This window comes from Adiantum capillus-veneris, chromosome 25 (assembly GCF_014529385.1).
Source record: "Adiantum capillus-veneris isolate H3 chromosome 25, ASM1452938v2, whole genome shotgun sequence".
NCBI classification, from domain to species: Eukaryota; Viridiplantae; Streptophyta; class Polypodiopsida; order Polypodiales; family Pteridaceae; genus Adiantum; species Adiantum capillus-veneris.
Genome location: NC_140955.1, coordinates 73,737,423 through 73,751,142, shown reverse-complemented (window position 1 = coordinate 73,751,142; position 13,720 = coordinate 73,737,423).

Below are 13,720 nucleotides of genomic sequence, written 5' to 3'. Positions count from 1 at the left end.
GATCAGCAATGCACATGTGTTGTTCTTTGATGGTTCATACAGAAAGAGCCACGATGCAGCTACAGGGGGTATAGCACTTTATGATCCAGAGGGGAAGCTAGTATGCAAGAGAGGGTTCAAATTGGATGCACATAGTAACAATGAGGCTGAATATGCTACATTGGAAGCCGGATTACACATTTGTTTGAAGCATGGGGTTCGAAGGTTGAGCATAAAAGGTGATACCTTGTTAGTGGTGAAGCAAGTGCTGGGTGTGTGGAAGAGCAAGAACACCTCATTGAAGGAAATGTGCTTCAGAATTAAAGGCCTGTGAAGAAAGTTCGAAGCATGGATCTACCTCTTTATCATGGCCGGGAAAGTTTGGCTCAAGAAGAGGAGTTTTTGCTAACAGGAATCATTCCAAAGGAGATTCAGAAGTCTAAGAAGTATGGCTTTGTGCGTAGAGCATACAGGTACAAATTGATTGGTGATGTCTTATACATGAAAGGGGCTGATCTCGTGTTGAGACGTGTACCTTGGCGGGAGGAGCTTTACAGAGTGTTGGAAGAGAATCATGAAGGCGCATGTGGTGGCCATTTTGCTCTAAAGATCACCTTGCATAAGATTTTGCAAGAGGGGTATGTATGGCCTAGTTTGCACAAGGATGTTCACCATTGGTGTAGGTCTTGCAATAGGTGTCAAGCATTTGGGAAGAGAGTGTTGAAGCCAGAGCTACAAAAAACCATTATGGCGTTTGATGTGTTTGAAAAGTGGGGGATTGATGCAATAGGCCCGTTACCTATCACAAGCAGGGGCAAAAGCTATATCTTGACGGTAGTGGACTATCTCTCTAGATGGGCAGAGGCTATAGCAGTAAAACAAATCACTGCAAAGGATGTGGCAAAATTTGTGTATGATGAAATATGTTGCAAGTTTGGGGTGCCATTAGAGATACTTTCCGATAAGGGGCCAGGATTTAGAGCTAAACTGCTAGACTTCTTATGCACAAAGATGAAGATTAGGCACCAGCATACCACTCCTTATTACCCGCAGTGTAATGGCTTAAATGAAAGATTCAATGGTGAGTTGGTACAAATTCTTTCTAAAGTGACAGAGCACCAAGGAAAGAATTGGGATTTGGAATTGCCTAGTGCATTATGGGCTTACCGTACTTCGGTGAAGACAGGTACAGGGTTTACTCCATTTCATTTGGTGTATGGAAAGGAAGCACTATTGCCTGTGGAGGTAGAGTTGCCTGCGGTCAAGATGTTAGAGAAGTTGCTTGGGTCGCCTAGTGATGCATTCAAAGAGAGGCTCTTGCAGTTACAAGAGGTCCAGTTGGATAGGATGAGCGCATTGGAGCATTATGGGCAGATGCAGGATAAGGCTTTGGCAAAGATAAATGAAAAGGTTAAAAGTAAGGGTATCAAGAAACATGACTTGGTTTTGCGCTACAACAGTAAGCTGGACAACACCTTCCAAAAGAAGTTTCAAATTAAGTGGGAAGGCCCTTTCAAGGTAGTGGAGTGTTTTCCAAATGGCACATATCAGCTGGCTAACCTGGATGGTGTTCTACATAAGTCAAGGGTAAATGGGTTGCGTCTTAAATTGTATCATGCTAGATTGATGATGGTGGAGCAAGATGAGCTGTCTGTGGATCAAGTAGTGTTGGTGAGGGATGAGGAGACCTGTGATGCGGCGAGTCTCATATCTCTCTTTGCTGCTGCTGATCATGAATGATCTAGCAGGCTAGGGGGTGGGCAAATTATGTCAGGAGTTTTTTGGAGCAAGGGATTGCACATATGTACATATACATTCATGGTGCATCAAATAAAGAATTTTCCATTTTTCAGAGCCAGGTGGTTACGTGGGGCCCACATGTGTACAGGTAGGACAAGGTGTACATAATGCATCGATTTTCAATATTACCAGTACCAGTGTGTTTTTTCTACAATAAGGAGGAGTTGGTAGCGCGTAAAACTTCTCGAGGAAGCTATCCGCGGGCCGATGACATGAGGTAAGCAGGTGCGTCAGATGGCATCTAGTGGCGTCAGGCGGTCAAATGGGTCAATATTTGCACGTGGATAAGTACAGACACGACGTGGGTATTGTCTTGTGATAATTATGCAGAAAGGTCATCATGAGGACCATATTTTGGGGCCACTTCACATGGTGGCGGGATGCATTATTGGGAAAAGCTGAGTGCCAGGTGTGCGGATGATGCAAAAAAGGTGACAACTATGCACTGCGAGGTCAGTTTTTGGCCTGTTCGGGGTCCGTTTGAGGTCATTTAAAAGGCCAAGGGTGCCCAACTAATAAATCTAAGTGTGGGAACTGAAAAAACTGAGAGAAGACCAGAAAAAACGTGGAGAAGAGAGGAGGAACAGCCGCAGGTGTTTTTTTGCTCATTTTGGAGCCTGTTTTGGCCGTAAACTGCTCATCCGAGGTCGGATTTGAGCACTTTGACGTTGTAGACTAAGGTTTTGGGCCGTTCCGGACGCGATGGCACTGTCCATTTTGCCAAATTCCTCACCCTTTTTCTGCTGTTTTTGCTGTGTAAGTTTCTCCTATGAATGAAGCTTCTTCTCCAATTTGTGATTGTATCTGGCATATTTTACCCATATCGTGAGCTGTTTGCCCCATTGGTGTTGGACCAAGCTCATTTGTATCTAAACATCAGAAATTCTCCTCTTTTGAGCCGAGTTTTTTTGGTGTGTGTGTGTGTGTGTGTCTGTGTGGAGTGGGCAAGTGGATAGTCTCTCTCCTCTCACTCCAGAGGTGTGTTCCCTGTCTCGGCCAGGTGTGTTGTGTAAGTCGAGTGGTGCCCCATAGTGTGTGTGTGTATCTTCCCAAGAGTGTGTGTCGGGTTGTTATAAAGGCGCTGTGTGTGTTTTCATCCCGCTCACACCGACAAAGCTAGCTAGTAAGATGTGTGCAGGTAAAGATTTAAACAATATGCCAAAGAAACCTTTAGAGCATATGTAGAGAGCGGTCAAAAGTACAAGCAAAGGAACAGAAATTTGTTGCTACACAATGTGCAGCTTGGTATAGCTTACGACAGAATACCCAATATGATGCAAAAATAAAAAACCATTTTGGGCATGTGCAGAGTGTAGTAACATGCAGAGAATGACAATCTAAGTTAAAATACAGAGCTAGTTATGCAAGACACGGGCATGAGATGTGTTTTCATGCTCAATTAACTCCATTACTCCACAGTACTCGATAAAGCCCTCACTCTTCACTTTCACATACACACACTTTATGCAATCAAGGCTAAGTGAGGGGCCAAAGCAACCCTCACCTCATTTTATAGCAGAATATAGTAGGTGGAGGCGTCCTGTATGGCACAACATGGAGAATCCCCCATGATCTTCATACTCAGAATCTTCAAGGCACATGATTACCTAAAGTAGCCGCCATGGTTTACATTGTAGAAACTAAGGTAGGAGAGAGAGAGGCAGACAGTATCATAGCAGGGTCTCACATGTGAGACAATAGGTGTTATGCAAAAGTGGGGATGAGACGGAAGTAGAAGTGGCGTGAGAGGCCACAATATGAACGCGTACAACCAAGGACACACAAGGCTCTTAAATGCCACCTACTAAAATCAAGAGACAGTGAATTATTAACCAGGCGCCCTATGAAGGGCAGTATCCCGTGAGGGGCTCCAAAAAAATGAGTGAATTATTAACCAGGCACCCTATGAAGGACACTATCCCACAATGGGCTCTTGCAACGAGATGGTGCATCCAAGCTAGTGAGTATTATGCTCAAAGCCTTAAGAGAGTTAGTCCCCTCCAAACCAAAAAAAAAAAGTGTGTGGAAAGGGTCCTTAATGTATTTAAAGTGTGAAAATCTGTTTAATAATGAAAGTACTAGGAGTTAAAACTAAGATGTATATAAAAACTAGGGTTAATATCAAAGCAGATGTGAGTGTGAGTGTGAGTGTGTTCACATTATTGGGTAAGCAGTTGGCTAGAGCATGAATCAGGTAAAAGGTAACAAGTGATCACAAGTTGTCAAAGATAGTGCTTTTTGTGATAGTGAGTGTGGGGGTATGGGGTTAATCCTTAAAACCGAGTTATAGCCAATAGTGATACATGTATGTGTGTGTATGTTGCGTCTTTATCTCTTCGGCTTGTTCACCTATCGATGCCCTTCTTGTCCTAGGTATTGTTCCCCGAGTTTTTGATCTGCTTCCCTATTTGCAACCATGTGGAAAGCCTGAATAAGGCTTTCCATATTAGAGTAAATAGATTGACACTAAATTTGTTCTGTCCCCATACAAAACCAATACCTGTACCCCCCTTCCATTGTCAAAGTAAACACCTTCAATTGGAACACTCCAATGCATACCATCCTCCTGCCCACCTTTTGATGTTGCCCCCTACTGGCCTTCAACAATTTTATCTGCTTTTCCGAGTTCTCCCTTCCTTGTGCTCCTTGCACTACCACTACAAATGTAATCATCACAGAACTGGCATGTTATTAAACCCAACAACTACCTACTGATTGTTTATGAGGATAGCCCCTTGGTAAACCACTTCAAGGCTCATCAAGCAACAAACGTTTTGTTTGTCATTTTAGCTATGCAAGCATGAGTGATATAAATGTAGAAAACCTAGGTAGCTTGTTCTAATTGTTCTAAATGTTGGTAGCTTGGTTTGAATGTTAAATGGTCAAGACAGTTCTTGATCGCTTGCAAATGAATGTGGCTCCTCCTAATCGTGTACCCCGCCAAGCTTTGGAAAATAGTTTGAAAGCCCTATCTCTTGCACTTTCCAAGCTTTACCCCGAGCTTGCATATCTTACCCTAGCGTGACACCACTAATTTCACATTCTACTAGTCACATGCCAATACTATTTGTCCTCAGTTGGTGTGAATTCCTTGATGACCCATACCATGATCGACAATATTTTAACTAATTAATACATGATCCTAGTCTTGATAGCTCCCTTAGCATCATCAACCCATGCTACAACATCTCTTGACACCTCCTTTAGCATCAATGACCCTCGCTATTACATAACTGACCATTGGTACTGCCTACCTGTTGCTCAATGGCATGACCTTGGTAGCCCAAATTTTCATCGAATGTAGCCTTCAAACCAATGCAGGCCTCATCATCTCATAGCCACCACCAAGCGACCTTGCAATCATGAAGCTAGTCTCCTCAAAACCTTGTACACCATGTGCCACTTATGAGACCTTCAACACCTTCACCTTCCTTATGTCAGTGCCGACAACTCTATCTTCTCTCTATTAGTTGCCGCACCCAACTCCATTGGAAAACACTCTTTGTAAGTGCCCGTTATTTTAGTAATAAATGTTGTGAAGGCTTCATCAATATACATTGGCTTCTCCACAGCCATGCCTTTGCCCATATACATAGTCCTCTGGTGCCAATTTTCTTTGCCCCATTCCATTATCTTGTTTGATAGCTTTGCAACCATTTCCACTAATGCTTTTGTCATAGCCTTGACACTACTACTTTGGTTCTACACCCACCCATGCTCCATTGCCTCATTTTCTTAGATCACCTATCAAATCGAAAACTCAATTGAACATGTCGAACTCTTGGGTAAACATAAGGCATGGTGGCTTTCACCTTTGTCTTTGTTTATATAGAACATTTACATGGTACATAACCCCACTCTCTATCATCTCTCGGGTTTCCCATCATAAATGGCTTGAACACGAGGCATGGCTACATGACCTTCACCTTTTCTAAAGAAAGTTTGCATGGTGCATAACCCAACCCACTACAATTGCTCTTGTTTCCCTAAGAAATGGCTTGAACCGCTGAAGCATCAGGATTAGTCATCTCTATGTCCTTACTTTGGCACCCCTCGCATGCTCACATGATGTAATTCTTGTTTAATATTTTTTGCAATGAGGTACAACACCGCAACCCTAGCGCCAGTTTGGTCCCAAGGTTAAATGGACTATGAAGAACTCTTGTCTACTCCTTTTCTCCAAGATTGTAGAAGAAAACACATTCATCTGTTGTTGCTAAACCTTGAGAACACACTCCCCTCCTCTCGTATTAAGTTATCACGTGTCTCCTTCAATGCTTGAGTAATAATGTGTAGCCCAAATCTTGTTGCTAGCCCAATGCATCTATTGTTGCTAAACCTTGAGACCACACTCCCCTCCTCTCTTATTAAGTTATCACTTGTCTCCTTCAATGCTTGAGTAATGATTTGTAGCCCAAATCTTGTTGATGGCCCATATTAAGTCTTCTTCAACTACCTTTTGCCAACACTAGGTTTGATACTATTCATAAAACCTAGTTGCCACAATCTATTTTGAAGATTCTTTTCCAAGCCCCCAACCTATCCCATATCAAAAATTAATGAACTCCGTCTAATTGCCTTTGCAACATTGTTATGGACCCTACTCCTCTTGTTGAACCTTGTCTCAAAACCCAACCTTTTCCCTTGCTCACGTCACAAAGCTACTCAACCCAATGCATTGAGGTCTGGCTCCATCATTCATTTAACCCTTTATTTTCCTACATACAACCAAATTCAAGATTGAGATACCTAGAGCTCCTTCAAAACCTTGCAAAACTTGGTGATGATCTGAATCTCTCTCTCTCTCTCTCTCTCTCTCTCTCTCTCTCTCTCTCTCTCTCTCTCTCACACACACACACACACACACACATGAGGACATGCCATACCTGAGCCAATTTAGTAACATGGAAACCATCCTAAAGTGAACATCTTTTGCAAGATTCCACATCTTTAGGATCCCATTATTGTTGTATTTTCTATCCTTAATTTTTAAACTTCTTATTGCAACTAATTTTCATCATCAAACCTTTATCACGCAGATCAATCCAAAACAACCCTTGATATAACACCCTTCCAATTACACTGAGCCTCTAAGGTCCAAATCATGCCTAGATTTTTTATAGCATAGTTCTCAAGCACCCCAACCCCCATGATTTCACTCTTGTTGAACCTTGGTTTTATTAAGTCAATAACCTACAGACCTAGATTTCTTCCCCCTACAATGGCCCCATTATTTGAACCCAAAATTATTTGTTCAATTTTACAAAAAAATTTTGAAAGAGCCTTCCTTTGCAATAAATTATTTTTTGGCAGCACTCACCCTCTTGACCTTGAAAAACTACAAACTTTCACTTTCAGTTTCAATTTATGGTACCTCACTCATGAAAGTTTGTAGTAGTCACTATCTTTACCCTGAAAACTACAAACTTCCACTAGACCAGTAATGATCGAAACACGTTGGCTATGTCGAATGCAATCATTTCAATCAAATTGTACATTTATACCTCTTCCCTAATTTTTTTGCTCTATTTCCTTAAAAAGTTTCGCACGCTTGGCTTATTTTATTATATAGTGAAGACACTATGCTAGCACTCTTTAATCAAGCCCACTTCACCATAGAAGGAAGTGCCATCTTGGGTCTACCAAGGGCATGCCACACATAGCTAGATTAAAACTTGAAAATTAAGAGGTATATTTAACTAGGAGAGATACTAATGGATCTTAACAATGATTAAGATTTATATCAAGATATGATGATATCACTGATTCTAGAGCTATGAGACACTAGTATGTTGGTGACATAAGGAATTTTTTTTTAAAAATAATTTTGTAAGATTTTGAGTGGTGATACATTCATGATGTATAATTTTAATCTCTATTTTTTACAAGTTCTAATGTGTATATTAATAACTGAGGATAGTGGTTTTCTTAATGAAGGAGTATGTAATTCTACTTATTTATGGTATGGTGATAAGTATTTATCATTTGGTTGATAAGTAAAAACTAACTGAGGATAATGGTTTTCTTAATAGAGGAGAATATAGTGGTCTTTATTTATGGTACATTGATAAATAATTATCATTCGGTTGACGGGTGAAAGGCAATTGAGGATAGTTGTTTTCTAAATGGAGGGGTATGTAATGGTCTTTATTTATGGTACATTGATAAGTATTTATCAAAATTCTTAGCTAATATAGTTAAAATTTTGTTATGTAGGACCCATTTGTGTTCATTAGACAATGTATTATCTTTTTGTACTTCACATCTCTTGTTTCTTTTTTGCCTCAGATTCTAGGCTAATCAAAGTAAAATATTAGTGTTTACTATGAAATTCTGTATTTTAAGGCAACCCTTTACTAGCCTAGTGAGTAGATTTTTTTTTTTTGCAAGATTACAATAGCTTCTATGCTCAAAGAAAATGGCATCAAAATTTTGTAAAAGAACTCTTTAAACGTATTTTCTACTCAAAATACAGTCGGTTGTGATCAAGATTTTTTATTATTAAAGGATAAATTGTGTATGGATTTTGAACCTTGGCTCACTAGCTCGTGGGTTTTATCTCAAAAAATGGCAACCCCCCATGCCACCTAGGCACCCCAATAGACAAAAGGTGTTACACACACATGGGATAAATCCCATAAACCTAACAACCCTCCTGGGGCGGTCACTTTTTAGAATGTGTATGATATCACGTGAGCTAGCCGGAGAGGATTATTAAAAGACCAAAATGTATAAAAATGTATACATACAGAGGGGGGTGGGGGTTTTTTAAATAGGCTCACAGTGTAAGTATAGTATGTATATTGGGGTATTATTAATTACCTCTTGAACGCACGTGATATAGGGGTCTTTTGATAAGTGACTGCCCCGGGACAACCCTCCCTATGGGGTTTAAACTATGTAACCTGACAACTTGACACACTCTAATCTAGGAGAAAAAGATCATCTCCAATCCAAGATACCAACTCCAATCCAGGAGACAAAACATATATAATCCATGTACACCTCCCTTTGAGTAGATATATAAAGACCGAGACCAAGATAATCCAAGATATCTCCATAAAAATAGATTGAGAGGTAAAAGGCAAAAACAAACTCTAGAGAATGTCTTCATAGTCATACTCGCAAGAGACTAGAGGGTTGTTGCCATCTTCTACCAGACAAACCGATCTTTCGATCTTCGGATTGTTGTTGGTCCTAACTTTGTCTTTATTGAATCCCTTGGGAGGAGGATGGCCCGTCTTCCCACAAATGCTACAAGCCTTTGATGCTAGGATTTCTATATGTCCTTCTTGCCACACTTGAAAAACTTTTTATTGCTAGAACTAACTACAAATGATCCTCCACTTGAAGTAGAATTCCTCCTCTGCTTCTTCTTTGGACTATAAAGAATTGATCACATCATGCAAGTTGGGTGTTGAATCCTTCTCTTCAATGGTCATTATTTAGTCAAAGCTAGATGGTGGCAAGGCTCCTAGTAAAATTGCAATCTTGTCCTCCTTTGGTATAGCATAGTTCACGTAGGTGAGATGTGTGGTTGACAACACTTGCAATATCCTTGTCATGCTCCATTTTTAGCTTATAGAGATTTTTCTAGAATCTCACACTACTTTTCCTTCTTCTAGCTCTAAAATTTTAATTTAGGGCTTCCCATGGAGCTGATGGGGTTTCATAATCATCAAAGAAATGTACATAACTGTCATTTAGTGTCATAATTATAATTCTTTAGTTCTTGCTCATCTTTTCCCTAGTTATGTGTGCTCATAGCTCGTTTCTGCACTTGTGCTCCATCAGTAGATGAGGAGTCACTAATTGTCGGTTTTACTATTCTCGCCACAACCCTCTTTTCATTAAATATACCTTTAATTTGGTCTACCAAGTGTGAAACCCCTCTCTGTTCAATTTCCTAATTCTTTCTCCTCCATTTGTATAGATTTAAAGGGATATTAGCTTAGGAGACTCTCACAAAGCTAGTGTCTAACCTCTGATACAAGATCACAATTATGAAGTCGTCCCTAAATGTGAGAAATATGAAAACATACATTTCAAAAAACATTGTTCTTGGTTGAAAGCTTTGGATTTTAATCAAATTTGTAGAAAAGTGGAGAGAGAGAGAGAGAGAGAGAGAGAGAGAGAGAGAGAGAGAGAGAGAGAGAGAGAGAGAAAGAGAGCTTGAAATTTTTCCCTTTGAGTTCCTATGTGAAGTACCTCTTCACTCAAGATGGTGACCCTTTACAGTTTTCCTTTTTACTTTGATCTTTCTTATGCTTCCTTTGAAGCTCTTTCTAGAGGCCCTTTGATCTTTGAGGTTTTCAAGAGGGCCTTTGCTCTTTGAGTCTTTGCTGGCATGTGGGAAACTCCTCTTGGATGAGGACAACACCATTCATCTTTGGTGGGAACCTTTACTGAGGTGGAGTTTGGTGCTAAAAATGCTCTAATAAGCAATTGGTTATGGGAAAGGCCCTTAGGCAAGGGAGGCTAGGGGGTTTAAGCCTTTGAAATTTTTGGGCAAGCAGAGCCATGGGAAACCGCTCTTGAAAATGGGCCAATTTTTGTAGCTCCCACACATCCCTTTGCCGCTCCAAAAAGGGAAGCTTGTGCTTACCACATGTGATGAATTCCAAGTTTTCCATAGTAGATTGTAGTTTAGACAAGTGGTGCCTTGTTTACCAATGCTACCAATGGTTGCAAGGATTCTAATATTAAGCCCGCCTTGAATAAATTTGTTACTTGGAGGGGAGGCCAATTAAGTGTTCGTTATTATGTAAATGCCATGAATGGTTTATCCTCCCCTAATCTCCACAAATGGTATCAGAAGCATTAAGGGTGATTAACATCAACCAACCCCTCTATATACGGACATCATTGCAATAAATTAACCAATTTTAGACCAAAACATGTGCCACCTACTTAATTGGATTCCCACATAGGATTAAGGCAATGGAAGTGAAAATTTACAAAATTTCCTTGAATAAAAGATCATTGAAAATAAATGACCAAAAAAATATTAAGTCTCTTTTAAAATAAACGACCATAAAAAACCCACCACTTATGGAGTCACCACTCAAATACAAAACAATTGATTCAAAGACTACTGTCTACCACTCTCCATACTGATTATTTGAATAAATTTTGACAAAGAATAACAAAACAATTGCCACAACCTTCCACTTTTCCATACAAACGTGTCAAGTTAAGAACACTTAGTACATAGAATTGAGATGCTACATGAAATCTATAGCAATGATTGTTTGACACAACAAATAATATTATGATCTCATTACTACCAATCTTTTGTTATTGCAAGCTTATGAAGTTCTCTTTCGGAGTGTATATTGTTCCCTTTGTAATCCATATGCACCATATCTTGAGAATACTACAAAATATACTTCATGTAGATTATTCATAAAAAGTAACATTTCTATTAAAAAAATTGTCTTATTTTAGCACTACAAATACCTGAAAAAGAAGAAAACCTTGCTGGAAGATTTAACTCTCTCAAATAACAAGAGAGTTGAAGACAAAATATATCGATATATGTAGCTACTATAGAGTACACCTTTGTTCCAAGTGTTCTTTCTTGTTGGCATCGTCTTCCAATGCGCAATTCCTCCAACTATGCATGCACCTTCTGTCAAGTTACTCTCTATGTTGATCTTAAGTTCTGTCTATCTTTCCTCTCCACATCTCCTTCTCGCAACCCATGTTCATCAACCTTAAAATGTTGATAGATGAAAGCGACATGATTCAAAGTGGCAATAAGACAAGTCTTTTAGAAGAATTATCTAACGAATTGATCAGCCTTTTCCCATTATGAATATAATTTGAATCATGCAGTTTGGAGATATTGCCATCATTCTCTATGCTGCCTGTTAGTGACCACCCCTAGCAAGGAATGAAGAATCGATTACCTTTTTGAGAAGTATAATCTTCTCTCATAAGTTTTCTTTGTTAAGAATCTCCATAGAAGAACGACCATTCAGTGGACCCACAATATTTTTTAGATGTATAGTCCAATATGAGGTTGCCCCATCCCATTGTGCTCAAATGAAAATAGAATCAAACCAATTAGATGTCAACTGAACGACAAGCACGAGCTTCAATAGACGATCAAGGTAGCTCCTGTGCGTGGACTCTCAAGAAGGAACAAGGTATTGCATACAACAAGTCATGGGGGATGGGGTGTCCAAGATCTGGGCATTGAAACACAAGCGTGCATGTGGAGAGTGAAGATTTTAAGCTCGTGAGTGCAGTTCAGTGCTCATGATGGCACACTTTGAAGTAGAGAAATCCTAGGCCCTAAACCACAAAAGTCAAAGGTGTTCACAATTCTAACTTCAAGGAACTTTGAGCGGTTGTTATTAGGAAGTGAATTAGCCTTGAGCCCTACGCTTCCAACTAGTCTTAGGGTTCACATGACAATGGAAAATCCCAAGGGCCACTAGAGAACTTCCAACTAAAAGTGTTTGTTCACAATGTTGCTATTTGGAATTGGGAATAGGGAGAGTTTAAGAGTCCAAGCCCCAAGAATAGGGAGAGTCTAAGGGTCTAGGCCCCAAGGACTAAATGGAAAAACCTACCTAGAGCATAGATTTGGTTTTTGAAGGGAAATTGGATTGTTAGCCCTTCTATTGACAGATTGGGCAAGAATGCACCCTTCATACTTATGGGAAATATCAACTCGATTGCTTCAAGGGCAAGGTTCTTCACAAATCAACCCTTCTTATGCAAAGTTGACAGCCATTTAAATGGTAGAAGGGAATCAAATACAAACATTGGTTTCCACACTTGTATGTAAGTTTAGGATATAAGTGAGAAACATGAGAATAGGTGATCTTGTACCTATATTTCCCATTGGTATAGCTAGAACACCCTCATGAATATGAATCTCTAATTCTTAATACTCACCCCTCCCCTTATACCCACCCCCCTATACATACGGTATGAGCACGAGATAATAGGGGGCCACCCCTTATTGTATACGCTTATATGCAACCTCCAAAAACCTCCCACTTGTAAACTTACACGATACCATAAAAAAATACACAGTGAATCCCCCATGATTATGGTCAAAGAAACTATAGGAGATCTATGAGGATCTGCTTGGATCTATGGTCTAGGAACCCAAATCTATGGTCTAGGAACCCACCCTATCTATGTCCTCTATATAGTCCATGTGCCTTTAGTGACGATCTAAATGTGAGCCAACCATGAGATATACCATTATGTGTACTATTGCTCTTAATTGAAATTGGTGTAGCATCAAGTGCTAATGGTCTAGTTTGTGTCATCATGCATGACACATGAACGTGTTTACTGGTGCTTAAATAAGCTCTATGTGATGACCTATAGGCTAGGAATGTCCTAGGTTGCTCATAGATAGTATTTCTCCCTTGAAAATCCTCTAAGCTAGTCTATAACCAATCTCATGGTGTCTCAACTGCTATGGTAGGTCTTTCTAGGAAAAATGATCTCTGAATCCTAGTGTGTGACCTCTACTCTAGGGGGTGACAATCATGGTCTATAAGTACCTCATCTAACCCTGTCTCGCATAGGGAATTTGTGTGCCCCATCATGGATGCATCTAGTTGTGGATTCCCATGAGAATGTGTCTCAATGACAACATTTGTCTCTAACATGTCTACAATATTATCTCAATATCTAATGGCTCATTCATAAGGGTAGCACTCTTGTGGTCATGTGTGTCAGCAATCTCCTCAAGTGTAGGCTTTGTTGAAATATCTACCTCTATGATAGGTGCACTAACATCATTAATAAGTGTAGAATCTAGCACACTATCTATCTCTACTATCCCAATAATCTCTCTAGTGAGGAGCAATCTCCCTTGGTTGTACATCCTTTGCAGAACAAGTAGCATCCTCTATAATAGTCACTCTAGGTGGATCTACGATAGTTCTCTCTGGTATACTCATCTTGTTGT